Below are 25461 nucleotides of genomic sequence, written 5' to 3' on the forward strand. Positions count from 1 at the left end.
TTATAGAAAACAGTTACTTAATAATAATGGGATTATCCATAACAGTAACTTTTTCATATAAAATATAACATATTTCACTTTTAGAAAAATATGACAAATCTAGTGCATTCATGGTAATAAAAGCGCTCAGAAATGCTGAACTTTTATTTTATCAGGTGTGCCGAACCATAATCGTCCGTTTGACAGGTGAGTCTTAGTTCTGTCTGTCTGGGTTCTTACACTTGTTACAGAGATATCAATCAATCAGTGACGGTCAGATATAAATCCAGCGAAGCAGCAGTTGAGGTCAGCTCTTTTAATTTGCTCACACTGCGTTCTGAAACCGGAATATTCAGCAGTTTGATAGAGATTTGCTGTTTGTGCACATTGCAAAGATTAATGCTGGCGTTTTTAAAACATTCCCAGAGATAGACCTATCAGAATATTCACTACACAGATTGTAGGTGGTGTCAAATCCAGATAATACAAATGTTTATGTTTCTAAACATTTGCTAACTGAAGTATTAATCGACGTTATAATAGTACACTTTATAAATTACAATTACATGTTCTTAGTTTTATAATCTTGCACTAATGTAGTCCACTGTCGACGTTCGTTTTCGCTTTCATTCCGCCAGGGGGCAGTATAACCGAGCGAGGTGATCAGTGGATCTCCCTCCACGTCTTGAAACCACATCGCCTTGGACAGGGGACATAAACAGAGGAACAGCAGGCCAAGTTCTTCAGGTGACGTTTTTTTTTGTTCCCCAAAAAACCATAATACCTTCTACATGATCTCAATACTGCAAATAAAGTACAACTAGGTTGACATCTTTTGAAAAATAGATTCTCTCTATGAAGCTGTCAATTTTGCACATCAGGATTTATCTTTTCATTTGGTGCGTGCTTGCTTTTACGTTATTGTGATTTAGAATCAAATATTCATTTGATATCAAATTTGATTACAATTACAAAGGCATTGACTATTAACAGATTTATAAGCATGAATGTATTATCATGAGAGTTAGCACAAAACGATGAAAAGTATAGGCTATAATAAACAAACTAAATTTAATATTTCCATTTCCCTGATGTTGTATCTGAATTAATTTATTAAATTTAATGAATAATGGATGCGGTATATGCAGACATTTTAACACGTACATCTGAATCAAGTTGCAAAGTAGAATTGTTCTCTCACATCCATGAGTTCAGGATACGTTATAATCTAACACACTGGCACTGTCTTATTATCACTGCATATTGTTCATAAGGCTTTATTTTCACCTCTGCCAGGTGGTAGGAAAGCCTTCACAGAATTATAAGGGATTTTGGTTCATATTTAGGTAAACAAAAAGAGGGGAATCCTGTAGCATGTAGCCCTATAGTATGTAGCATGTAGCCCTATAGTATGTAGCATGTAGCCCTATAGTATGTAGTATGTAGCCCTATAGTATGTAGCATGTAGCCCTATAGTATGTAGCATGTAGCCCTATAGTATGTAGCATGTAGCCCTATAGTATGTAGCATGTAGCCCTATAGTATGTAGCATGTAGCCCTATAGTATGTAGTATGTAGCCCTATAGTATGTAGCATGTAGCCCTATAGTATGTAGCATGTAGCCCTATAGTATGTAGCATGTAGCCCTATAGTATGTAGCCCTATAGTATGTAGCATGTAGCCCTATAGTATGTAGCATGTAGCCCTATAGTATGTAGCATGTAGCCCTATAGTATGTAGCATGTAGCCCTATAGTATGTAGCATGTAGCCCTATAGTATGTAGTATGTAGCCCTATAGTATGTAGCATGTAGCCCTATAGTATGTAGCATGTAGCCCTATAGTATGTAGCATGTAGCCCTATAGTATGTAGCATGTAGCCCTATAGTATGTAGCATGTAGCCCTATAGTATGTAGTATGTAGCCCTATAGTATGTAGCATGTAGCCCTATAGTATGTAGTATGTAGCCCTATAGTATGTAGCATGTAGCCCTATAGTATGTAGCATGTAGCCCTATAGTATGTAGTATGTAGCCCTATAGTATGTAGCATGTAGCCCTATAGTATGTAGTATGTAGCCCTATAGTATGTAGCATGTAGCCCTATAGTATGTAGCATGTAGCCCTATAGTATGTAGTATGTAGCCCTATAGTATGTAGCATGTAGCCCTATACTTAGGTACAATATCCAGATGTGGGTTGACTGAATACACTCACATTATGATCACAAATGCAATGGTGAGCTGGCAACTGAAAACAAAACAAGTTATTGAACAAGCCGTAGTCAATTCTGCTTTTGACACTATTGATTTCATATGTTGCTCCCTCTCTTTCCCCCCTCCTATCTCTTTTCTTTACTCTTTCTTTTCTATCTCTCTCTCTCTTCCTCTCTTTCCTTTTCTCTCTCTTCCTCTTCTCTCTCTGCATGGAGTGTCTATCAGAGTTCAGCCGTTGAAAGGGGATTAAGACTAGCCACGTGTGTGTTTTTGTGTGTGTATGTGTGTGTGTGTTCGTACGTGTCTGTTTGTGTGCATTCGTGCATCACTCTGTGTGTGTGTGTGTGTACAGTTTACGAATATGTGTGCTTATGTGACTGTGCATCTCTGTGTGTGTGTGCATCATCAGCAGCTGGTTCAGGCTGTTTTCCTGTGCTCTGCCTTTGCCCAATCTCAGCGCCAGCCCTAACCCACAGCTCCCAGCCCCCACCTCAGCCCAGTCCAGCTGTGATTAATGCGCTCCTGTAGCTGACGGTGCTGAGGCCGGAGCACTGGGACCCGACCAGCCAGACTGATGTTTATTTGTAGTCAGAAACCGACTCCCTTGCGTTGTTGGTCACGGCAAGCAGGGGTCCCTGCTAGCTAGTCAAACACCGTAATCCTCACAAACCGACCAATGCAGCTCACAGAATAAGCTCAGAAAGGACAGGCGGGGGTTGCTTTTTATTGTCAGCTAGTATGGTGAACAAATCTCTTCATGCTTTTGCTGTTTTAGAAGCGTTTTCAAAGAACGGTGGAAAATGATGTTCATCGATAACAATGGAATGCATTTTTTACAAACTAATAGATCACATGTAGCTGGTCTAGAGATACGCAAGAGGCTGTCTCTGGCTTGGCTTTGATTTATGCCAGAAAAAAATTATGAAATGTAATTAAGAAAATAAGCATTTGTTAGCCATGGACAATTAAGTAAAGAGTTAGTTAAACATTGGCATAGTGTATGCTTGATGAACAGGTAATTGATTTAGAGAGGCTATATGTATAGTTTTTCTTTATTAGTTTAATATGGTAGGCTGGGCAGGCCACGCAGTCCAAACAAAATGTACAAATATTTTTTTCCCCCTCCCATGAGACAAAGATGAATGATGACATTCCAACTTGGAAGTTGGGGCGAGTGACAAGATCGTTCCTCTTTGATCGTGGTTCGACTTGGGGTTCTTAACAGAGTGCTAAGTGAAAACTAGCTTTGTACTGCTCTGGCGAGACGAACAGAAACCTCCTCGAATGTGACATTCTGCAGAGGTTCAAGGAAATGATCGGGCAAAGTGCAATCAACAGGCTGAGCCAAAGCTCCATGGCTAACTCCCTGTGGGGCTATAAGGTTTATACCACTGGGTTCTGTACTGCAGTCGGGCTACTTCCCAAATGGCTCCCTATGGGACCTCGTCAAAAGTAGTGCACTATAGTACATTTTATGGTGCTATTTGGGACGCAGTCAGGGCAGGCGCTCTGGGGAAGAGCTGGGTTGTGGAGCTCACTGGTGGAGACGAGTTAGGGTAGTGGTTTGTTTATGTTTCAGATGGAACCAAGAAGCATGTTGTGTTCACATTCACATGGAGGGGAGCTGATATTGCAATTTGTTTTTTTCAAACTGTCATTTTCTGCAGAAATAGGTTATAATTATGTAATTATAGTACCCTCCTATACGTATATAGTGGAGCAACAGGGCCAAAAGCAAGACCTCAACAGCAACCAACTACTGTAACTTTTTACGAACATGTCAAAAGGGAAAAATATATACATTCAATTCTCAGTTAGTTTTAGTAAATCCAGTTACTTGGATTTTGTCTCTCTCTCTCCATATCGTCTGCTACCGTTTGTTTTATATCGGCTTGCCATCACTACTTCATCGCTTCACCTCACCCCAGGTTAACGGTGGACTTGTAAAATTAACGACCCTTAAAGATATACAAGTTCTCAATGTTAGAGCCATGATATATGATTTAATGTAGTAATTACTGTTAGCCGAACTGCTTCCATGCTCTTATTCCCACTGGCCAAAGTACAAATGGAGGCTTTTGTTTTGTTAGGGTTGCGTAACGAGGTGTGCTGTGCTGGTTAAATCGGCATAGAGTGAAGGTGCTGACTATGCTGTGGTTGGTTTATTTTCTCATGGTTCAGAAAGGTTCAGAATGGATGAAGGCAACACCTGGGTAAGTCTGGATTTCCATGTTGTTCTTCATTTTCTTAAACGATTCACAACTCTGTCAGATGGCTTGGCCCTGTAGTGCTTTGTTATATTAAAATATAATTACATTAAAATTGTCTCGCAATGCAAGTTGTAAATCTTATCTGTAGGTCTCCTCTGCTTCGGAGTATGTTTGTGATGATTTAGGATACTTGTACTGCAGATCAGAGGAAGCTGGTGAGGGGAGGTTGGCTCATAATGATGAATAGAATGGAGTGAATGGCGATGTATCAAACACATACTATGAGCCCGTCCTCCTCATTTGAAGTGCCACCAGCCACCACTGCGGTAGATCCAAGGAGCAACACTGCATGGAGATCAACTGGACTGGTCTAGGCTTGGACAGAGACCCTCAGGATCCATCACATACTACATGCACTCACTCCAAGGAATCCACAACTGAGACAGCCAGGTACCAATCTCTCCACTCCACTGTGTCTAAAACTTTGACTGAATCTCCGCCAGGCATAATAAGAGTAGCATCACCAAGCCACTCTACACCGGCAGGCTACCAGGGGCCTATCTGATGCAGGAATAGAGATGAGAGAGGCGAGATTGATCTCCCATAATGCTTGGTCTTGATGAGACAATGAAAAATGACCCCCGCCAGTGGCTTGTCAATATCAGGGCCGGAGATGCACCGACGGTCGTAGGTTCTTATTTAATCCGGTTTTCCTTAAGATGATAGCTCTTGTTCCATTTTCACTGCCTGTCTGTCAGCTTGACATGGCAATATTCCCCCGTTCTCACTTTCCTGGTCGGTTTCATTTATTTCCAAACACTATTTCACACCCGGGTGGCTTTAACTAGCATTATATAGTATTGAGGCAGACTCAGGGAGATAGAATTGTGACAGATACAACACTTTCTGTGTGTAACTACAGAATATTGTAAATAGTAGACAGTCCATAAAGATGGTGAGCTCAGGGTGAAAAACTGCCCTTATATGTTCCAGTGTTGCTTGGTTTCCAGGTAACCTTCTGCCCGTGGAAATTATTCAAAATGTCCCATTTTCTACGGTGTGCTCTTTCGTTCATTTTCGCCAATTATTTATTTGTCAGTTGCGCCAATCAAGTTATTAACATGCAAATGCTATTTAATTTATGGCCATTTATGGAGCATTTCAAATAAATAAATGACCATAAATTAAATGGCATTTGCATGTTAACTTAAGATTTTTTTTTTATGGATAAAAATAAATCTCTCTCTCTCTCTCTCTCTGCTCCACGAAGCAAGCAGGCAGGCAGCAGCAGCTCTCCTGGTGGAACCACAGCGTGTAGTGGCTGACATATCAGTGATGTTTATTAAGAGACGAGTCTATCAGGTTTCATAAGCCCGTACCTCGCAGACGCCACATCTTTTGTTTCTTCCGGAGGGTGTCATCAATCTTAATGCAGCGGGAGGCTGCTGCTTCGCTCTCCTGAGCGGTTGATGGGAGATCACAAAGCCCTCCCTCCTTTCCTCCCTCCATCCCTCCCTCCTTCCTTCCCTCCCATCTGAGTTGACTAGCCCAGCTCGACTCCGTGGTAAAGGCAGGTAGCTAACAGGCAGCAGGGTAGAAAGAAGACTATATACTCCGGTGATTACCCCCAATGATTGAGAGGCAGGATGGGTGGTACTACAGTATATACTGTATGTGGACGTGACACCGGCATTCGCCCTCAGTCACTAAAAGGATTGTACTTGGCAAAATGAACGTTGTGCGCTTCTATGTACATCACGTTTATGGGGTGACGCACACAGTGCATTCGGAAAGTATTCAGACCCCTTCACTCTTTCCACATTTTGTTACGTTACAGCCTTGTTCTAAAATGGATTCAATTGTTTTCTCTCATCAATCTACACACAATACCCCATAACGAGAAAGCAAAAATAGGTTATAGACATTTATGCAAATGTATATAAAAAAAAAAAACTCTAATATTACATTTACATAAGTATTCAGACCCTTTACTCAGTACTTTTTTGAAACACCTTTGGCAGCGATTACAGCCTCAAATCTTCATGGGTATGACGCTACAAGCTTGGCACACCTGTATTTGGGGAGTTTCTCCCATTCTTCTCTACAGATCCTCTTAAGCTCTGTCAAGTTGGATGGGGAGCGTTGCTGCACAGCTATTTTCAGGTCGCTTTAGAGATATTCGATTGGGTTCAAGTCTGGGCTCTGGCTGGGACACTCAAGATCATTCAGAGACTTGTTCCGAAGCCACTCCTGCGTTGTCTTGGTTGTGTGCTAAGGGTCGTTATCCTGTTGGAAGGTGAACCTTCGACCCATTCTGAGGTCTTGAGCGCTCTGGAGCAGGTTTTCATCAAGGATCTTTCTGTACTTTGCTCCGTTCATCTTTGCTTTGATCCTGACTTGTCTCCCTGTCCCTGCTGCAGAAAAACATCCCCACCGCATGATGCTGCAACCACCATGCTTCACCGTAGGGATCAAATCAAATCAAAGTTTATTTGTCACGTGCACCAAAAACAACAGGTGTAGACCTTACAGTGAAATGCTTACTTACAGGACCTAACCAACAGTGCACTTTTGAACAATAGATAAGTAAAGAATTAAAAAACAACATTAAAAAGACAGTAATAAAACAGTAGTGAAGGCTATATACAGTAGCGAGGCTAATTGAGGTAGTATGTACATGTAGGTATGGATGGTGCAAGAAAACCAGGTTTTCTCCAGACGTGAAGCTTGGCATTCAGGCCAAAGAGTTAAATTTTGGTTTCATCAGACCAGAGAATCCTGTTTCTTATGGTCTGAGAGTCCTCTACCATACAGGCCTGATTGGTGGAGTGCTGCAGAGATGCTTGTCTTTCTGGAAGGTTCTCCAATCTCCACAGAGAAACTCTGGAGCTCTGTCAGAGTGACCATTGGGTTCTTAGTCACCTCCCTGACCAAGGCCCTTCTCAGTTTGGTCCTGCGGCCAGCTCTAGGAAGAGTCTTGGTGGTTCCAAAACTTCTTCCATTTAAGAATTATGGAGGCCACTGTGTTCTTGGGGACCTTCAATGCTGCATTTTTTGGTACCCTACCCCAGATCTGTGCCTCGACACAATCCTGTCTCGGAGCTCTATGGACAATTCCTTCGACCTCATGGCTTGGCTTTTGCTCTGACATGCACTGTCAACTCTGGGACCTTATATGGACAGGTGTGTGCCTTTCCAAATCATGTCTAATGAATTGAATTCATCACAGGTGGACTCCAATAAGGATGTAGGAACATCTCAAGGATGATCAATGGAAACAGGAGGCACCTGAGCTCAATTTCTGTCACGCCCTAACCATCGAGAGCCTTTTTATTCTCTATTTTGGTTGGGTCGGGGTGTGACTAGGGGGGGTGTTCCTATCTAGGTTGTTGATTTCTATGTTGGCCTGGCATGGTTCCCAATCAGAGGCAGCTGTTTACTGTTGTCTCTGATTGGGGATCATATTTAGGCAGCCATTTCCCCACTGTGTTTTGTGGGATCTTGTTTTTGTGTTGTTGCCTTTGAACACTTCATTTACGTTTCTTTATTTTGTCTTGTTCTAAGTTCCACTTCAATAAATATGTGGAACCCAGATCACGCTGCGCTTTGGTCGGAGTATGCTTCCAACGACGATCGTGACAATTTCGAGTCTCATAGCAAAGGATCTGAATACTTATGCAAATAAGGATTTTTTTATTTATACATTTTGCAAAGACTTCTATAAACCTGTTATGGGGTATTGTGTGTAGATTGATAAGGATTTTTTATTTTTTTTATTTAATACACTACCATTCAAAATGTCCTTGTTTTTGAAAAAAAAAGCAAATTTTTTTGTCCATTAAAATAACATCAGAAATACAGTGTAGACATTGTTAATGTTGTAAATTACTATTGTAGCTGGAAATGGCAGATTTTTTTATGGAATATCTACATTATCAGCAACCATCACTCCTGTGTTCCAATGGCACGTTGTGTTAGCTAATCCAAGTCCTCCACTGGCAAGCTTCAATAAATAGTACCCATATAACACCAGCCTCAATGTCAACAGTGAAAAGGCAACTCGGGGATGCTGGCTCTAGGCAGAGTTCCTCTGTCCAGTGTCTGTGTTCTTTTGCCCATCTTAATATTTTATTTTTATTGGCCAGTCTGAGATATGTCTTTTCCTTAGCATCTCTGCCTAGAAGGCCAGCATCCTGGAGTCACCTCTTCACTGTTGACGTTGAGACTGGTGTTTTGCGGGTACTATTTAATGAAGCTTCCAGTTGAGTACTTGAGGACTTGTCGCCTGTTTCTCAATCTAGACACTCTAATGTATTGTCCTCTTGCTCCGTTGTGCACCGGGGCCTCCTACTCCTCTTTCTATTCTGGTTAGAGACTGTTTGCGCTGTTCTGTGAAGGGAGAAGTACACAGCTTTCTGCCAGATCTTCAGTTTCTTGTCAATTTCTCAAATGGAATAGCCTTCATTTCTCAGAACAAGAATAGACTGACGAGTTTCAGAAGAAAGGTCTTTGTTTCTGGCCATTTTGAGCTTGTAATCGAACCCACAAATGCTGATGCTCCAGATACCCAACAAGTCTAAAGAAGGCCAGTTTTATTGCTCCTTTAATCAGAACAACAGTTTTCAGCTGTGCTAACATAATTTCAAAAGGGTTTTCTAATGATCAATTATCCTTTTAAAATTATGAACTTGGATTAGCTAACACAACGTGCCATTGGAACACAGGAGGGATGGTTGCTGATAATGGACCTCTGTACCCATTATGTAGATATTCCATAAAAAATCATTCATTTCCAACTACAATAGTCATTTACAACGTTAACAATGTCAACACTGCATTTCCGATCAATTTGATGTTATTTTAATGGACAAAAAATGTGCTTTTCTTACAAAAACAAGGACATTTGTAAGTGTCCCCAAACAATTTGAACGCTAGTGTCCATTTTAGAATAAGGTTGTAACGTAAGAAAAGTTTGAAAAAGTGAAGTGGTTTGAATACTTTCTGAATGCACTGTATGATGTATTATTCAGTATAACTACCATCTCTGGTAGGCCATAACCCGCAGACATTGGGATACAGTACCAGTCTGTACCAAAGGGACAAAAATGCATCTACTGTACTTCTGGTTCTTATGTTCTCCTTAAAAAAAAATCACAGATCTACAAAAATGTATATTTTCGGTTGGTGCAAGTGCTATCAAAAAGGGTTAATTCAATATCTGCTAATCAGGCTTCTTCCCTTTAGATCATATTGGAGAAAATATATCAACATAAACGGTTATTGCTGTATTGAGAGAAGGTAAATATCCCATTTAAATGTTTTCATGGTGTGTCTCCACTGTAATATGAAATTGATGTACTTGGCCTGTAGCACTAGCATGGATAAAAAAGTGCCCTCTGAGTCAGCCGAAATAAAATGAAAGTAGATAACGGCATCGACTCAGGCTTCTGAAGTGTGATAACTTGTATGTAAATCTCTGTGGCTGGAGCGGAGGCCTTCATTAAGTGCGCTTTGGGTAGATTTATTGACTGATCTGTGCTGAAGTCGTTTGTAGTAAGACACTGTGGCTGTATCCCAAATGGCACCCGATTCACTACATAGTGCATTACGTTACAGCAGACCCCTATGGGCCCGGGTCAAAATAAATGCATTATATAGGGTATAGGGTGCCATTTAGGACACAAGCACTATAACACGGTAGAACCTGGACATGATGTATGTACTCCACTTAGCTCGAGCTTTCTCTGGCTGGAACGCTGAATGGACCGATGTCATACTGCACTTTCTACACCAGTGTTTCTCTCCACTGTGTTTTATACCTGGCAGGAACCAGCAAGCTATGGTCCCTTTTGTGTCAGGGACTGGCATGCTATTCTCTCCTGTTTATTTCTCGGCGTAACACATCATGGGCAAACCGAAATGGTCCACCCACACAGAGAGCGTGGTGAAGAAGGCGCAACAGCGCCTCTTCAACCTTGTCACCTAAAACCCTCACAAACCTCTACAGATGCACAATTGAGAGCATCCTTTCGGACTGTATCACCGCTTGGTACAACAACTGCACCGCCCTCGAACGCAAGGCTCTCCAGAGGGTGGTGCGGTCTGCACAACGCATCACCGGGGGCAAACTATATGCCCTCCATGACACCTACAGCACCCGATGTCACAGGAAGGCCAGAAATATCATCAAGGGCAACAACCACCTGAGCCACTGTCGGTTCACCCTGCTATCATCCAGAAGACGAGGTCAGTACTGGTGCATCAAAGCTGGGACCAAAAGACTGCAAAACAGCTTCCATCTCAAGGCCATCAGACTGTTAAACAGCCATCACTAACATAGAGAAGCTGCTGCCTACATACAGGCTCAAATCACTGGCCACTTTAATACATTAATTTAATAATGGTATCACAAGTCACTTTAAATAAGGCCACTTTAATAATGTTTACATATCCTACATTACTCATCTCATATGTACAGTATATACTGTATTTAATACCATCTATTGCATCTTGCCTATGCCGCATGGCCATTGTGCATATATATATATATATGTACATATTCTTATTCCATCCCCTTATATTGTGTGTATAAGGTAGTCGTTGTGAATTTGTTAGATATTATTGCTCTGTTGGACTAGAAGCACAAGCATTTTGCTACACTCGCATTAACATCTGCTAACCATGTGTATGTGACCAATACAATTTTATATGAATTTGTAGTGTTGGTATACCACACTGACCTTTTCAGAAGACATGCAGGCCCTTGTCACTCACTCTTGTAATGGGAACCTGTTTCTTTCCATTTTCCCGGGACTCTTAGGGTACTACTACAACTAGTAATACCATCACAACTACTACTAGTATTACCGTCACAACTACTAGTAGTATTACCATCACAACTACTACTTCTATAATTGTTTCTGTCAGCAAAAATAATTGTTATATGGAATAGCAGTAAGCAATTGGCTGGTTTGAAATACCGATTACAGATATTCTTATTGTCTAGTCTGAGGTGATTGTACTCCAAAAAAGAGGTTTGTTTGGTATCCCTCCTGGCTTCTACACCCTCTCTATCAAGATGGTAATGAATCGAAGCGATCATTTCATACTAATTGCTTTTCCAAGATGATAATCCAAGCAATAAACTACAGAGAGGCTCTGAGGGGAAATAAAGCCAAACAAAATAAACGAGAGCGAAAGAGGAGGAAATGTGAATCAATATCCCCTATTAGAGACGCTGTTGCTTAAACCAACAATGGCCCTAGCTGAATGTGGTCCTATGCATTGTGTGTACAGGTGTGTGGGGTAATTGAATTCTCTATTGAAAAAGTGATCCTGATTTAGAACTGCATAATAAGAGGGAAAATTCAATCAAAGCCGACAGAGTTACTATTCAAAGTTTCATGTCAAAGTCATTTTGATGAATGTTACTGTGTGTATTTGAATGAATGGGTTTTGTGGTAGGAAGGTGTGAGAGGGAGGGAATACATGGAGCTGGTATATTTGTGTGTGTGTGTGTGTGGGGGGGGGGGGGGGGGGAATGTGAATGGCTCGTGTGTTTATGAAAGGGTTTGTGTACGTGCGTTTGAGGTGTTCTTGTCTTGAATGTGGGTTGTGTTTTGTTTTTTGAAGTGAATTATGTTTATTCGAGTGGGAGTTGTGTGTGTGTTTTTGTGTGGTTGTACAGTACAGTATGTGTGTGCCAGGTGGTGTATTGTGTTAATAGATAGAGATCAGTAAGGAAATGGCACTCCCTTCCAGCCCTGTGTTGACACCAGCTCCACCTCAGCTCCATCTGTCAAGCTGTCCTCCCTGTGACCTTTCACCCCCTGATCCCTGTCTCCCGCTCTCTCTACACTAAGGGAAAACAGACCAGGCCAGACCAACACTCCTGGAGCAATATGGAGACTAGTTTACAAATGATACACAAATGCTTTAAACACACATATACACATGCATGTGCAAGCACACATACACGCACACACAACCCTCTCAGTCCACTACATTCAGAGCAGCATCTGAGAGTACATTATCCAGGTGGCCAAAGAGAAACGAGAAGTGAGGCAGGGGTTTTCTTGTCTTCAATGTGCTTCCTGTTTTGTCTGGTGGTATCCTGTAACAGGGACATGACGTGGATAGTTGGTATACCTGCTCCATAAAAAAACACGTGTTACACAACACCACAAAACTGTATTGTATCTGATTTTCTTTTTTTAAAGTAGCCCTTGTGTTTCACATAGAATGACATGGTATTATATAACATTATAACTTTCAAAAATGAAGCTAGATAGCTTTTGTCAGCCACACACATGCAAACAGAATTTTGGTCTGTTTTCCTGTTTGACTTTCAAAGTATTCATTTGATAATCACGGCTCCCATGTGTCCCCATGGATACCAGTGGCCTATCAGCTTTGATTGAATGTTCTGTGAGAAAGTGCTTCTGCAGGAGAAAGGTGTTAATCAGTGGCTCTGATGATTACTTTTTAGTCTGTGGTTGTGTCCCAAATGGCACTTTGTTTCCTATATAGTACACTACTTTTTACAAGGACCCATAGGGTATGCAGTATATTGGGAATAGGAGGCCATTTGGGAAGCAGACTGTGTGTCAGATAGTAATCTGTTCGAAACTTTCAGTTGTGTCTTATCCTCTCCTGGTAATCCACCTGCCCAACGTCGCTGTCTCTCTGGCTTCTCATCCAGTTTGTCTTTTGTTGAGAGAGTGAGTGAGTGGACAGAGACATCTGGAGTGGTGAAGGAGAACTCTCTTTCTTTTTAAAGCTCCAATCTGATAGGACAAGACACAAAAGAAGCCAATCAGAGTTGTGCTGGAGTCAGTATATTGGAGACACATATATCACTGACCCAACAGTCACCGTTCGGAGAGAGGGAGAGACAGAGAAGAGAGAGCGAGAGAGAAATTGGAAGGAGGGGTATAAATGGAGAAACTTGAATGAGAGAGATTGGATGGAGGGAGAGAAAGAGAGAGAACAGAGAAAGATTGATTGGTAACCCTTCCTATATATTTCTCTGCCTCTTCTCCCACTGCAAACTCAAAGTGATGAGTGGTTAGTATTTCATCATCGTGCTCATCCTAACCTATAGCCCTGATGAGCCACTGAACGTGATAAATCATTAGGAATTAGTTATTTTCCCTGTGACGGTATCTGGGACACAATATCAATGTTTGTGATATTATGTGTAATTGTGTTGTCAGATTGCAGACAGATGCCTCTAGTAGTGTACCTGGAATACATGAGACGAATACCTGATGACAATGACTGGCAAGAAGCTGGATTTGTCTTTTTAGATAAGCCTTCCACGCTGTGCGATGGATTTTAAAACTCTAAAATGCATCCGTTGTGACAGTTGTTCCTACACAGTTGGGCAACATTTACGCACAGCACAGCCAAGCTCATAATCCTTCTAGGAGAAGATATTAGGCAGAACATCCCAGGCGGATGAAGTTATTAGATTATTCCAGGGACCAAACACAAGGGCTGGGAGAGGAGGAGGCAGAGGCAAGGAGAACAGCTGGGTGGTGATGAGGGAGGCAGGGGAGTGGCAGGGTTGAAGGAAGGGAAGAGGATGAGTCAGCGAAGAGGAGAGGGCAGGGGAAAGGAGGAGGCATGGGAGAGGGCAGGGAGAGGAGGAGGCAGGGGAGAGGAGAGGAGAGGGCATGGGAGAGGAGGCATGGGAGAGGAGGAGGCAGGGGAGAGGAGTGGGCAGGGGAGAGGAGGAGGCATGGGAGAGGAGAGGGCAGGGGAGAGGAGAGGGCAGGGGAGAGGGCAGTGGAGAGGAGAGGAGGAGGCATGGGAGAGGAGAGGGCAGGGGAGAGGAGAGGAGGAGGCAGGGGAGAGGAGAGGGCAGGGGAGAGGAGGAGGCATGGGAGAGGAGAGGGCAGGGGAGTTGAGAGGAGGAGGCAGGGGAGAGGAGAGGGCAGGGGAGAGGAGAGGAGGAGGCAGGGGAGAGGAGAGGGCAGGGGAGAGGTGGAGGCATGGGAGAAGAGAGGGCAAGGAAGAGAGGATGAGGCAGGGGAGAGGAGGAGGCAACGGGACTGCAGTACAGTGTCACAGGTTTTAAGTTCCTCTGTGTCCACATCACTGAGAACTTGAGATCATGGACCCACAATACCACCTCTCTTCTCAACGTCCTAAGATGGCTGAAGAAATTTTGGCGTGATGACGCGGGTCCTCTCCAAATACTACCGCTGCACCATCGAGAGCATCATGACTGGCTGCATCACAGCCTGGTACAAGAATTCCTCTGTCCACTACTGGAAGGCCCTCCTGTGGGTGGTGAAGACGGCCCAGTACATCACTGAGACCGTGCTCCCACCCATCCAGAATATCTACTTGAAACGGTGCCTGAGGAAGGCTTGCATCATCATCAAGGACCTCACACACCCCAGCTACGAGCGGTTCTCTCCCTTACTGTCGGGCAGACGGTATCGGAGCATGAGATCTGATACCAACAGGCTCAGAGACAGTTTCTATCTACAAGCAATTCAATCAAATCCAATTTTATTGGTCACATACACATATTTAGCAGATGTTATTGCGGGTGTAACGAAATGCTTGTGTTCCTAGTGCCAACAGTGCAGTAATATCTAACCATTCAAAGGCTGAACATTTGAACAGGACTGACCACCTGCTCTGATTCTCCAGGCCTTAGCACACATGCACTCACTCATTCACACACCCACACAGACATACACACAGAGACATATACATTCATGCTACACATATCACAACTGCTGGTACCAGACTCTTATTATAGTGCTCAGTGTATACACTATCCCCCTTCTCCAAAACACGTGTAAATAAAAAACTATAAATTGTGCCTTCCTGCATTACACTTATGCAAAAAAAATAAAAAATCTACTGAGCCATATACTTCTTATCTTTTATAACGTCTTATCGTTGTTGCATTGTCGAAAAGGAACCTGTAAGTAAGCATTTGGGTGGACGGTATATACCATGTGTATCCTGTCCATACGACTGAGAAAACAACTTTAAACAATAAACGTGTCTTGTCTGTTTGGCCTGCATTTAGCTGTTCTACAACAACAACACATTCTAAAAATGACTAGTTTTGTCCAAGGGCCATTTCGTTGGACGATGTACACCATGCTTATCCCGTACATGCGACTAACAAAACACAGGGGAGAGGAAGAGGCAGGAGAAAGGAGAAGGCAGAGGAGAGGGATAGTGCCAGGCTGTGGAGGGGGATCATGTGGTGTGTTAGCAATCAGGAGGTGTTAGGTCCTACCAGTGAGAGGCATCAGGGATGCAGACAGCGCAGGGTATTAGCTGTACACAGGAACAAACTCTGAGCCCATCATCCCAGACACAATAATGGGAAAACAGATAGCTACCCTAGAAAACGGATCTGTCAGCCAGCCTGGAGGCTGAGGCGTATGTGAAAATGAAGCCAGGGGTATGTGTGATGTGTGGGTTGGGGGTAGTAGTGTACTATCTATTCATCCTATGAGATAAAACATTAGTATTTTTTTTACCAGAGGAAGTGAGCACATGCGTGTTTCCTCTGTGAATTTTGAGCGCGTGGTTCACTGCACAGAGCCTGTTGGCAACCCGGGGAACTTCCACACAGCTTGGCACGGCTTCCTCAAGGCCTCTATCGCTTTCTCTCTCTCTCTCTCTCTCTCTCTCTCTCTCTCTCTCTCTCTCTCCTTTCCTTATAGTCCTCTCACTCCAAACCCCTGGCAGTGCATGAGTCACTCACGCACTTCATAAGGATAACTTCCACTTCAGCTGGTTACTGTAGGTGGGCTGCATGGCATTGTCTCTCTCTCTCTCGTTGTATCTCTTCTGTTTCTCTCACTCTCTCTCTCTGTCTCTCTCTCTGTTTTGCTCTCTGTCTCTGTCTCTCTCCATCTCTATCTCTCTGTATGTCTCGTCTCTCTCTCTCTCTCTCTCTCTCTCTCTCTCTCTCTCCCTCTCTCTCTCTCTCTCTCTCTCTCTCCCTCTCCATGTCTGTCTCCCTGCCTGTGTCATGAATGTGCCTGGGGCACCAGTAGTTGTTAGTGTCTCGTAGTGGAGGTGGTGGGTGGTAGTTAGGGGAGGAGAGGAGGGTGAGGCACCATGTTCTCATTACCTCCACACGTCACGCTGCAGCCTCAGGGGGAAGGGGGCTCGAGATGTAGGCTGGGTTGGTATGTGGGTGTTGGATGGGACAGAGCCTGATTCATTGCGATGTTGCGTACATAACGAGGCTCCTAGTGTTAGGCCCACTCCGGATCCCCGTTTGTCCCCAAGAGAGGGTGAGCCCCTGGGTTCTCTGACCCACGCTCCTCCAACACTGTGGCTGCGTGACGTGAACCATCACTGGGGTGAAACAGTGCAGAGCACCCCCGACAGACAAGAGAGACACTGACATGTCAGGGGAGGGAGTAATGCCTGTTGGATTCCTGTGTCCTCAGGGCTTCTCTCATTAACAACCCCCAGTGGGTGGATCTATAGTGTCAATCAAAAGACTGGATATGAAGAGTTTCTCCATCACAAAACAAGAATAATCTGTGGTGATATTCCATGAGTGGAAAAGATACATTTGGGGTATCTGCATGCAACAAAAATCCAGCAAAGGTGCATATTTTTTATTTACCACTGTAAAAGTGCTTCGTTTCAAAACATAAATAATAGGATTCAATAGATTGAATGTGAAGAATCAGCCTTTGAATCCACTACTACACTACCTATATGATTTGACATCTCTTCATCTACATAGAGGTTTCCGGACAGCTCTTACGTAAGATCATGATTTACTAAACATACTGTACTGTACTGTTCAGGACATCCTGCATGCGTATTCAAGTGGAATTGTTGGGAAACAGGCCTACCCACCTCTAGGTTACATCAATTATGGAAGTATGAACACCGGAAGAGGGTTGTAAAGCATGCACGTACAATAGCATAGGATTACCAATCGCAACGATGGTGTATAAATCCCGGAATATTACTAAACTCTTGTAGGACTAATATACTGTAACTAGTAAAATGATCCCGTTTTATGAGAATCCATGTGTAGTACCGTCACGATCGTCGTAAGCATACTCGGACCAAAGCGATACGGGTTCCACATGTTTATTCAATGAAACGCACAAAAGCAATAAAGAACAAACGACACGTGACGTACTGGAGTGTCACAGGCAACTACACAAAAACAAGATCCCACAAAAGCACAGTGGGGCAAATGGCTGCCTAAATATGATCCCTAATCAGAGACAACGATAAACAGCTGCCTCTGATTGGGAACCATACCAGGCCAACATAGAAATAAAACAACCTAGATTACCCACCCTAGTCACACCCTGACCTAACCAAAATAGAGAATAAAAAGTCTCTCTATGGACAGGGCGTGACCAAAAGCATGATTTTTATATAGTGATTCATATATTAACCTCTGTAATAACATCATACAACACAATAAGTATAACAAGAACAAGACAACGTCTTTCATTTGCAATATTTGAACTTATTAGTTTAACTTTACTGCTTCAGATCCAGTCAATCATTTGAGATCTGGCAGAATCTGGGCTGCCCACTAATTTCAGCACAAATTAAAGTAGTGAACAGGAGGGTATCTTCACAGCAGCATGTGGTGTACAAACTCAAGCTGTTAGCAGTGACACACACACATATACACACACACACACACACACAGCGTTGTTCCTCAGGGGAGTTCAGCAGCATTCTGTCTGTCCTTACCGATTTCCCTCCTTCTCTTCCTCTCTTCTTTTCCCTCCTTCCCCTTCTCTCTTCTGGGATTTCTCCGGTTAGTCTAGCTGTAACTGGCTGTGAGAGGAGTGTCTAGCTGAGTGTCTGACTTTCCATCTGGCCCAGTTTTAGAGGGAAGCTGAACTGCAGTCAATGTCACACAAGAAGTTGGGGAACTATTAAGAGCTCCCTCCCTCCATCTGTTCCAGAGCCAGTCAGAGATGGCGAAGTGTACTTTTGCTGCTGCTGGCAATCTGTCGCGAGTCAAAGTTTGGTGGTTGGTGGAGATACTTATTATCGTGATCGAGAAGTTTGACTTCCTGCTGTACCGACCTGAGCTATCTGATTCCGTTTTATCTCACTGAGCTTGTTACTATTCTCTGATAAGTTTTACATTTGACCAGACTGTTCATGTCAAGCAAGGACAACTATTTTTCACTTGTCTGATAGCTGATACTTTTTTCTGCATACATAGTTTGGCCGTGAAGCCGTGGTCTGGCTTCCCTTATCTGAATCCACACTGCTCTACACTTGCATGAAGCTCTGAGGGGAGAGTCAGGAGAGTGAGTTTAAGTGTACCACTTCACCAGTGTGTAAAAATAGCATCCCACTAACAGATCCATAATCGTATCCCATCTTCTCTAGGGGCTATGGCACCGAGGTTAAGCAGTATAGGTGCTCACTGAGAAATATATTTGTGCCAGTTCCTAATGGCACCCTATTCCCTATACAGTGCACTACTTTTGACCAGGGCTCTGGTCAAAAGTAGTGCACTGTATAGGGGAATAGGGTGCCATTTGGGATGCTACCCTAGGTGCTCAGTGAGAATATCCATGTGGAACATTAGCTTATGATACCAGGCCCTTCCATTACAACAGCCATTAGACATGTACTTGATCCCATTACCCTTTATTAACATGATATCAGTATTAATCTCAGAAACCAGAACCTAATCTAGCATGCGCTGGCCAGCTATGTTAAGTCTGTCATGAGACTGTATTGTTAAAGCCCTCTTGTTATATCCCCCCAGTCGGTCGTCTTTCGTTGTGCCCCAGGCATAATGGCGGATGTTGGTGCCTCGGCCTGCTCTGCTGTGGCAGACTTTGCTTCTGTCTGTCTGCTGTGGTCTGGGACCTCTGTCTGTCTGTCTGTCGGCTGTGCTGTGGTCTGTCTGTCTGTCTGTCTGTCTGTCTGTCTGTCTGTCTGTTCGTTCGTTCTGTGGCGCCTCTGTCTGCTGCTTTGTGGTGCCCCAGTCTCCACTCTGCTCTGTGTGCCCCAGTCTCAACTCTGCTCTGTGTGCCCCAGTCTCCACTCTGCTCTGTGTGCCCCAGTCTCCACTCTGCTCTGTGTGCCCCAGTCTCCACTCTGCTCTGTGTGCCCCAGTCTCCACTCTGCTCTGTGTGCCCCAGTCTCCACTCTGCTCTGTGTGCCCCAGTCTTAACTCTGCTCTGTTGTGGCAGACTTTGCACTTGACATTTCCCATGATTCATGCCTGGTGTGATGACTGGCCTCAAGGCTCTCAGAACCTTTAGTGTGGGGCCATGGACTGTGGGCAGAACACAGTCAACCAGGCCGCTTGTGCGTGTGCATGGCCAGAGAGCAACATGAGCTAGACCGTGCATAGTGTTTCTTTGGTTCACTACACCCTCCACCCCTTCAAGGTATTAATGAGAGCAGCTCTGAGACTGCAACATTTGTTCAAGCGTTTATAATTTGAGCCCCAGACTTTAAGGGCACTTTGAATAAGTGCTGCCCTGTCCATTTAAAATGTTACATGTATTTTGTTGCCCTAAATGTCATCATTTTTATGCGCCTCTTGGATTTAGTTAAATATGGTCCCTTACTCAGATTGGTAGAATATTTGTTTAACTCCGATGCAAGAAAAGTCTGCAATACAAGTCGACAATGCAAGTCTAAAATGCAATACAATGCAATACAAGTCTTCTAGCTCGTTTTATTCTGAACTTGTCTTCATAGTTATATCCAATTTACATATCAAGAGACACTTTCTGAATGCTCTCCTTTCATGTTTAGGCAAATTCATGAAGTTAACTCTGCATATGTTTTACGTGCATCAGGGAAATGGTAGTGGTTATGAATAACAAATAGATATACTATGTGACTGTGAATTGGTGCCGTTAACAAGGCTTGGCTGTGCTGCTGCTGGTATAAAAGCATAAAAGCAGTGGTGGCTAGAAAGAAGGAATGATCCAGAGCTCACTGTTGATCTTCCTCTGAGCAGATATCAAAGCATGGACAGCGAAAGAGTAGTGAATATAGGGGGAGAGAGGGGTTATCCCTGGAGCAAACAGAAGCTAAAGATGAAGGGATGCACAGCAGATGAAAGAGTGTGTGTGTGTGTGTGTGTGTGTGTGTGTGTGTGTGTGTGTGTGTGTGTGTGTGTGTGTGTGTGTGTGTGTGTGTGTGTGTGTGTGTGTGTGTGTGTGTGTGTGTGTGTGTGTGTGTGTGTGTTGTGTGTGTGTGTGTGTGTGTGTGTGTGTGGTGTGTGTGTGTGTGTGTGTGTGCTCGCCTGTCTGACCCTGAGAGAGAGTACTTCAAAGGTCCAACAGAGCAGAGGCTGCTTTGCTTTAAAAAATAGAGCTCTTCTCCATTTTTTGATCTTTCTATCTCTCAGATTCTCTCTCCCTTGCCTCTCTCTTTCTCTCTCTGATTCTCTCTCACTCTCTCTCTCAGATTCTCTCTCCCCCTCTCTCTTTCTGTCTCAGATTCTCTCTCCCTTGCCTCTCTCTTTCTCTCTCTGATTCTCTCTCACTCTCTCTCTCAGATTCTCTCTCCCCCTCTCTCTTTCTCTCTCAGATTCTCTCTCCCTTGCCTCTCTCTTTCTCTCTCTGATTCTCTCTCACTCTCTCTCTCAGATTCTCTCTCCCCCTCTCTCTTTCTGTCTCAGATTCTCTCTCCCTTGCCTCTCTCTTTCTCTCTCTGATTCTCTCTCACTCTCTCTCTCAGATTCTCTCTCCCCCTCTCTCTTTCTGTCTCTGATTCTCTCTCCTGCTTCTCTCTTTCTCTCTCTGATTCTCTCTCCCTTGCCTCTCTCTTTCTCTCTCTGATTCTCTCTCCCTTGCCTCTCTCTTTCTCTCTCTGATTCTCTCTCACTCTCTCTCTTTCTCTCTCTGATCTCTCTCCCTTGCCTCTCTCTTTCTCTCTCTGATTCTCTCTCCCCCTGCCTCTCTTCTCTCTCTGATTCTCTCTCCCTTGCCTCTCTTTCTCCTCTCAGATTCTCTCTCCTTGCCTCTCTCTTTCTCTCTCTGATTCTCTCTCACTCTCTCTCTCAGATTCTCTCTCCCCCTCTTCTCTCTCCCCCTCTCTCTCTCTCTCCTCTCTCTCTCTCTCTGATTCTCTCCCGTCTCGCTCTCTCTCTCTGATTCTCTCCCCCCTCTCTCTGATTCTTTCTCCCCCCTCTCTGATTCCCCCCTCTCTCTGATTCTCTCTCCCTCCCTCTCTCTCTGATTCTGTCTCCCCTCTCTCTCTCTCTCCTGATTCTCTCTCCCCCCCTCTCTCTCTGATTCTCTCTCCCCTCTCCTTTCTCTGATTCTCTCTCCCCCTCTCTCTGATCCCCTCTCTCTGATTCTCTCCCCCCTCTCTCTGATCCCTCTCTCTCTGATTCTCTCTCCCCTCTCTTTGCTCTGATTCTCTCTCCCCCTCTCTCTGATTCCCCCCTCTCTGATTGTCTCTCCCCTTCTCCTTTCTGATTCTCTCTCCCCCTCTCTCTGATTCTCTCTCCCCTCTCTGATTCTCTCTCCCTCTCTCTCTGATTTTCTATCTCCCTTCTCTCTGATTCTCTCCTTCCCCCTCTCTGATTCTCTCTCCCCTCCTCTGATTCTCTCCCCCCTCTCTCTGATTCTCTCCCCCTCTCTCTCTGATTCTCTCCCCCTCTCTCTCTGATTCTCTCTCCCCCTCTCTCTCTGATTCTCTCTCCCCCTCCTCTCTGATTCTCTCTCCCCCTCTCTCCTGATTCTCTCTCCCTCTCTCTCTGATTCTCTCTCCCTCTCTCTCTGATTTTCTATCTCCCCTCCTCTTGATCTTTTCTTTTCTCCCCCTCTTGTCTCCTCTCTCTCTCTGATTTCTTCTCCTCTGATTGTTCCCCTCCCCCTCTGATTTTCTTCCCCTCTTCTGATTCTTCTCCCCTCTCTCTCTGATTCTCTCTCCCCTCTCTGATTCTCTCTCCCCCTCTCTGATTCTCTCTCCCTCTCGCTCTGATTTTCTATCTCCCCTCTCTCTGATTCTCTCTCCCCCTTACTCTCTCTCTGATTCTCTCTCCCCCTCTTCTCTCTCCCCCTCTCTCTCTCTCTCTCTCTCTGACTCTCCCCCCCCCTCTCTCTCTCTGATTCTCTCTCCCCCTTACTCTCTCTCTGATTCTCTCTACCCCGCCTCTGTCTCTCTGATTCTCCTACGCCTCTGTTTCTGATTTCTCTCCCTCTCTCTCTCGTCTCTCTCTCTCTTCTCTCTCTCCTCTCTCTGATTCTCTTCCTCTCTCGCCTCTCTCTCTCTGAATCTCTCCCCCTCCGTCTCTCTGATCTCTCCCCCCTCTCTGATTCGCCCCCTCTCTCTGATTTCCTCTCCCCGTCCTCTCTCCTCTGATTCTGTCTCCCCCCTCTCTCTCTCTCTCTGTTCCTCGCTCCCCCCCCTCTCTCTCTGATTCCTCTCGTCCCCTCTCTTTCTCTGATTCTCTCTCCCCCTCTCTGATCCCCCTCTCTCTGATCTCTCTCCCCCCACTCTCTCTGATCCCTCTCTCTCTGATTCTCTCTCCCAGCCTCTCTCTTGCTCTGATTCTCTCTCCCCCTCTCATCTGATTCCTCCCTCATCTGATTGACTCTCTCCCCCTCCCCTCTCTGATTCTCTCTCCCCCTCCCCTCTCTCTGATTCTCTCTCCCCCTTTCTCTCTTCCTGATTCTCTCTCCCCCTCTCTCTCTGTTCTCTTCCCCCTCTCTGATTCTCTCTCCCTCTCTCTCTGATTTTCTATCTCCCCTCTCTCTGATTCTCTCTCCCCCTCTCTGATTCTCTCTCCCCTCTCTCTGATTCTCTCCCCCTTTCTCTCTGATTCTCTCCCCTCTCTCTCTGATTCTCTCTCCCCCTCTCTCTTTGATTCTCTCTCCCCCTCTCTCTCTGATTCTCTCTCCCCCTCTCCTGATTCTCTCTCCCTCTCTCTCTGATTTTCTATCTCCCTCTCTCTGATTCTCTCCCCTCTCTCTCTGATTCTCTCTCCCACTCTCTGATTCTCTCTCCCCCCTCTCTGATTCTCTCTCCCCCTCTCTCTCTGATTCTCTCTCCCACTCTTTGATTCTCTCTCCCCCTCTCTGATTCTCTCTCCCCCTCTCTCTCTGATTCTCTCCCCCTCTTTGATTCTCTCTCCCCCTCTCTGATTCTCTCTCCCCCCCTCTCTCTCTGATTCTCTCTCCCACTCTCTGATTCTCTCTCCCCCTCTCTGATTCTCTCTCCCCCTCTCTCTCTGATTCTCTCTCCCCCTCTCTGATTCTCTCGCCCCCCTCTCTGATTCTCTCCCCCTCTCTCTAATTCTCTCCCGCTCTCTGATTCTCTCTCCCCCTCTCTCTCTGATTCTCTCTCCCCTCTCTGATTCTCTCTCCCTCTCTCTCTGATTTTCTACCTCCCCTCTCTCTGATTCTCTCCCCCTCTCTCTCTGATTCTCTCTCCCCCTCTCTCTCTGATTCTCTCTCCCCCTCTCTGATTCTCTCTCCCCCTCTCTGATTCTCTCTCCCTCTCTCTCTGATTCTCTCTCCCCCTCTCTCTCTGATTCTCTCTCCCCTCTCTCTGATTCTCTCCCCCTCTCTCTCTGATTCTCTCTCCCCCTCTCTCTCTGTTTCTCTCTCCCCCTCTCTCTCTGATTCTCTCTCCCCCTCTCTGATTGTCTCTCCCCCTCTCTGATTCTCTTCTCCCTCTCTCTCTGATTCTCTCTCCCCCTCTCTGATTCTCTCTCCCTCTCTCTCTGATTCTCTCTCCCCCTCTTTGATTCTCTCTCCCCCTCTCTGATTCTCTCTCCCTCTCTCTCCCCCTCTCTGATTCTCTCTCCCTCTCTCTCTGATTCTCTCTCCCCCTCTTTGATTCTCTCTCCCCCCCTCCCCCTCTCTGATTCTCTCTCCCCTTTCTCTCTCTCTGATTCCCCCCCCCCCTCTCTGATTCCCTCTCTCTCTCTCTCTCTCTCTCTATTCCCCTCCTTCTCTCTCTGATTCTCTCTCCTCCCTCTTTCTCACTCTTTGATTCAATTAAATTCAATGTAAGGGCTTTATTGGCATGGAAAACATGTTTACATTACCAAAGAAAGTGAAATAGATAATAAACAAAAGTGAAATAAACAATACACATTAACAGTAAACATTACACTTACAAAAGATCCAAAAGAATAAAGACATTTCAAATGTCATATTATGTACAAATACAGAATTGTAATGACGTGCAAATAGTTAAAGTACAAAAGGGAAAATAAACTAACAGAAATATAGGACGTATTTACAATGGTGTTTGTTCTTCACTGGTTGCCCCTTTCTCGTGGCAACAGGTCACAAATACTGCTGCTGTGATGGCACACTGTGGTATTTCACCCAATAGATATGTGAGTTTATCAAAATTGGGGTTATTTTCTAATTCTTTGTGGATCTGTGTAATCTGTGGGAAATATGCGTCTCCAATATGGTCATACATTTGGCAGGAGGTTCCCCCCCCCTCTCACTACCTCTTTATCGGTCTCTCTTTAACCTCTAGCGTCGAGCAATCCCATATCCGGGAGCGTAATTATAGCCTCAAGCTCATTACCATAACGCAACGTTAACTATTCATGAAAATCGCAAATGAAATGAAAGAAATATATTCACTCACAAGCTTAGCCTTTTGTTAACAACACTGTCATCTCAGATTTTCAAAATATGCTTTTCAACCATAGCTACACAAGCATTTGTGTAAGAGTATTGATAGCTAGCATAGCATTAAGCCTAGCATTCAGCAGGCAACATTTTCACAAAAACAAGAAAAACAAGAAAGTTCAAATAAAATAATTTACCTTTGAAGAACTTCGGATGTTTTCAATGAAGAGACTCTCAGTTAGATAGCAAATGTTCATTTTTTCAAAAAATATTATTTGTGTAGGAGAAATCGCTCCGTTTTGTTCATCACGTTTGACTAAGAAAAAAATCTGAAAATGCAGTCTCTACAACGCCAAACTTTTTACCAAATTAACTCCATAATTAACTCACAGATTACGCAATAATTGCAACGGAGGACACCAAGTGGCCACCTGGTAGATGTAGTCTCTTAAGGTCAATCTTCCAATGATTTGCCTACAAATACGTCACAA

General features: G+C 44.4%; 1 long non-coding RNA gene across 2 annotated transcripts in view; it reads right to left on the reverse strand.

Moving 5' to 3' along the window:
- Positions 1 to 18646, reverse strand: part of LOC116375816 (uncharacterized) — a 30295-nt gene extending 11649 nt beyond the window's left edge. Inside the window, exons 1-2 of one of the 2 annotated variants that reach the window (XR_004211211.1) lie at positions 18129 to 18642; positions 13068 to 13189 (exon numbers count right to left, since the gene is read on the reverse strand). This is a non-coding gene — a long non-coding RNA (uncharacterized LOC116375816). Of the gene's footprint in view, positions 1 to 11912; positions 13190 to 18128 lie in introns of those variants that run through there. The other variant, XR_004211212.1, reaches the window with a different exon arrangement.
- Positions 18647 to 25461: the final 6815 nt, after the last annotated feature.

Source organism: Oncorhynchus kisutch, linkage group LG10 (assembly GCF_002021735.2).
Source record: "Oncorhynchus kisutch isolate 150728-3 linkage group LG10, Okis_V2, whole genome shotgun sequence".
NCBI classification, from domain to species: domain Eukaryota; kingdom Metazoa; phylum Chordata; class Actinopteri; order Salmoniformes; family Salmonidae; genus Oncorhynchus; species Oncorhynchus kisutch.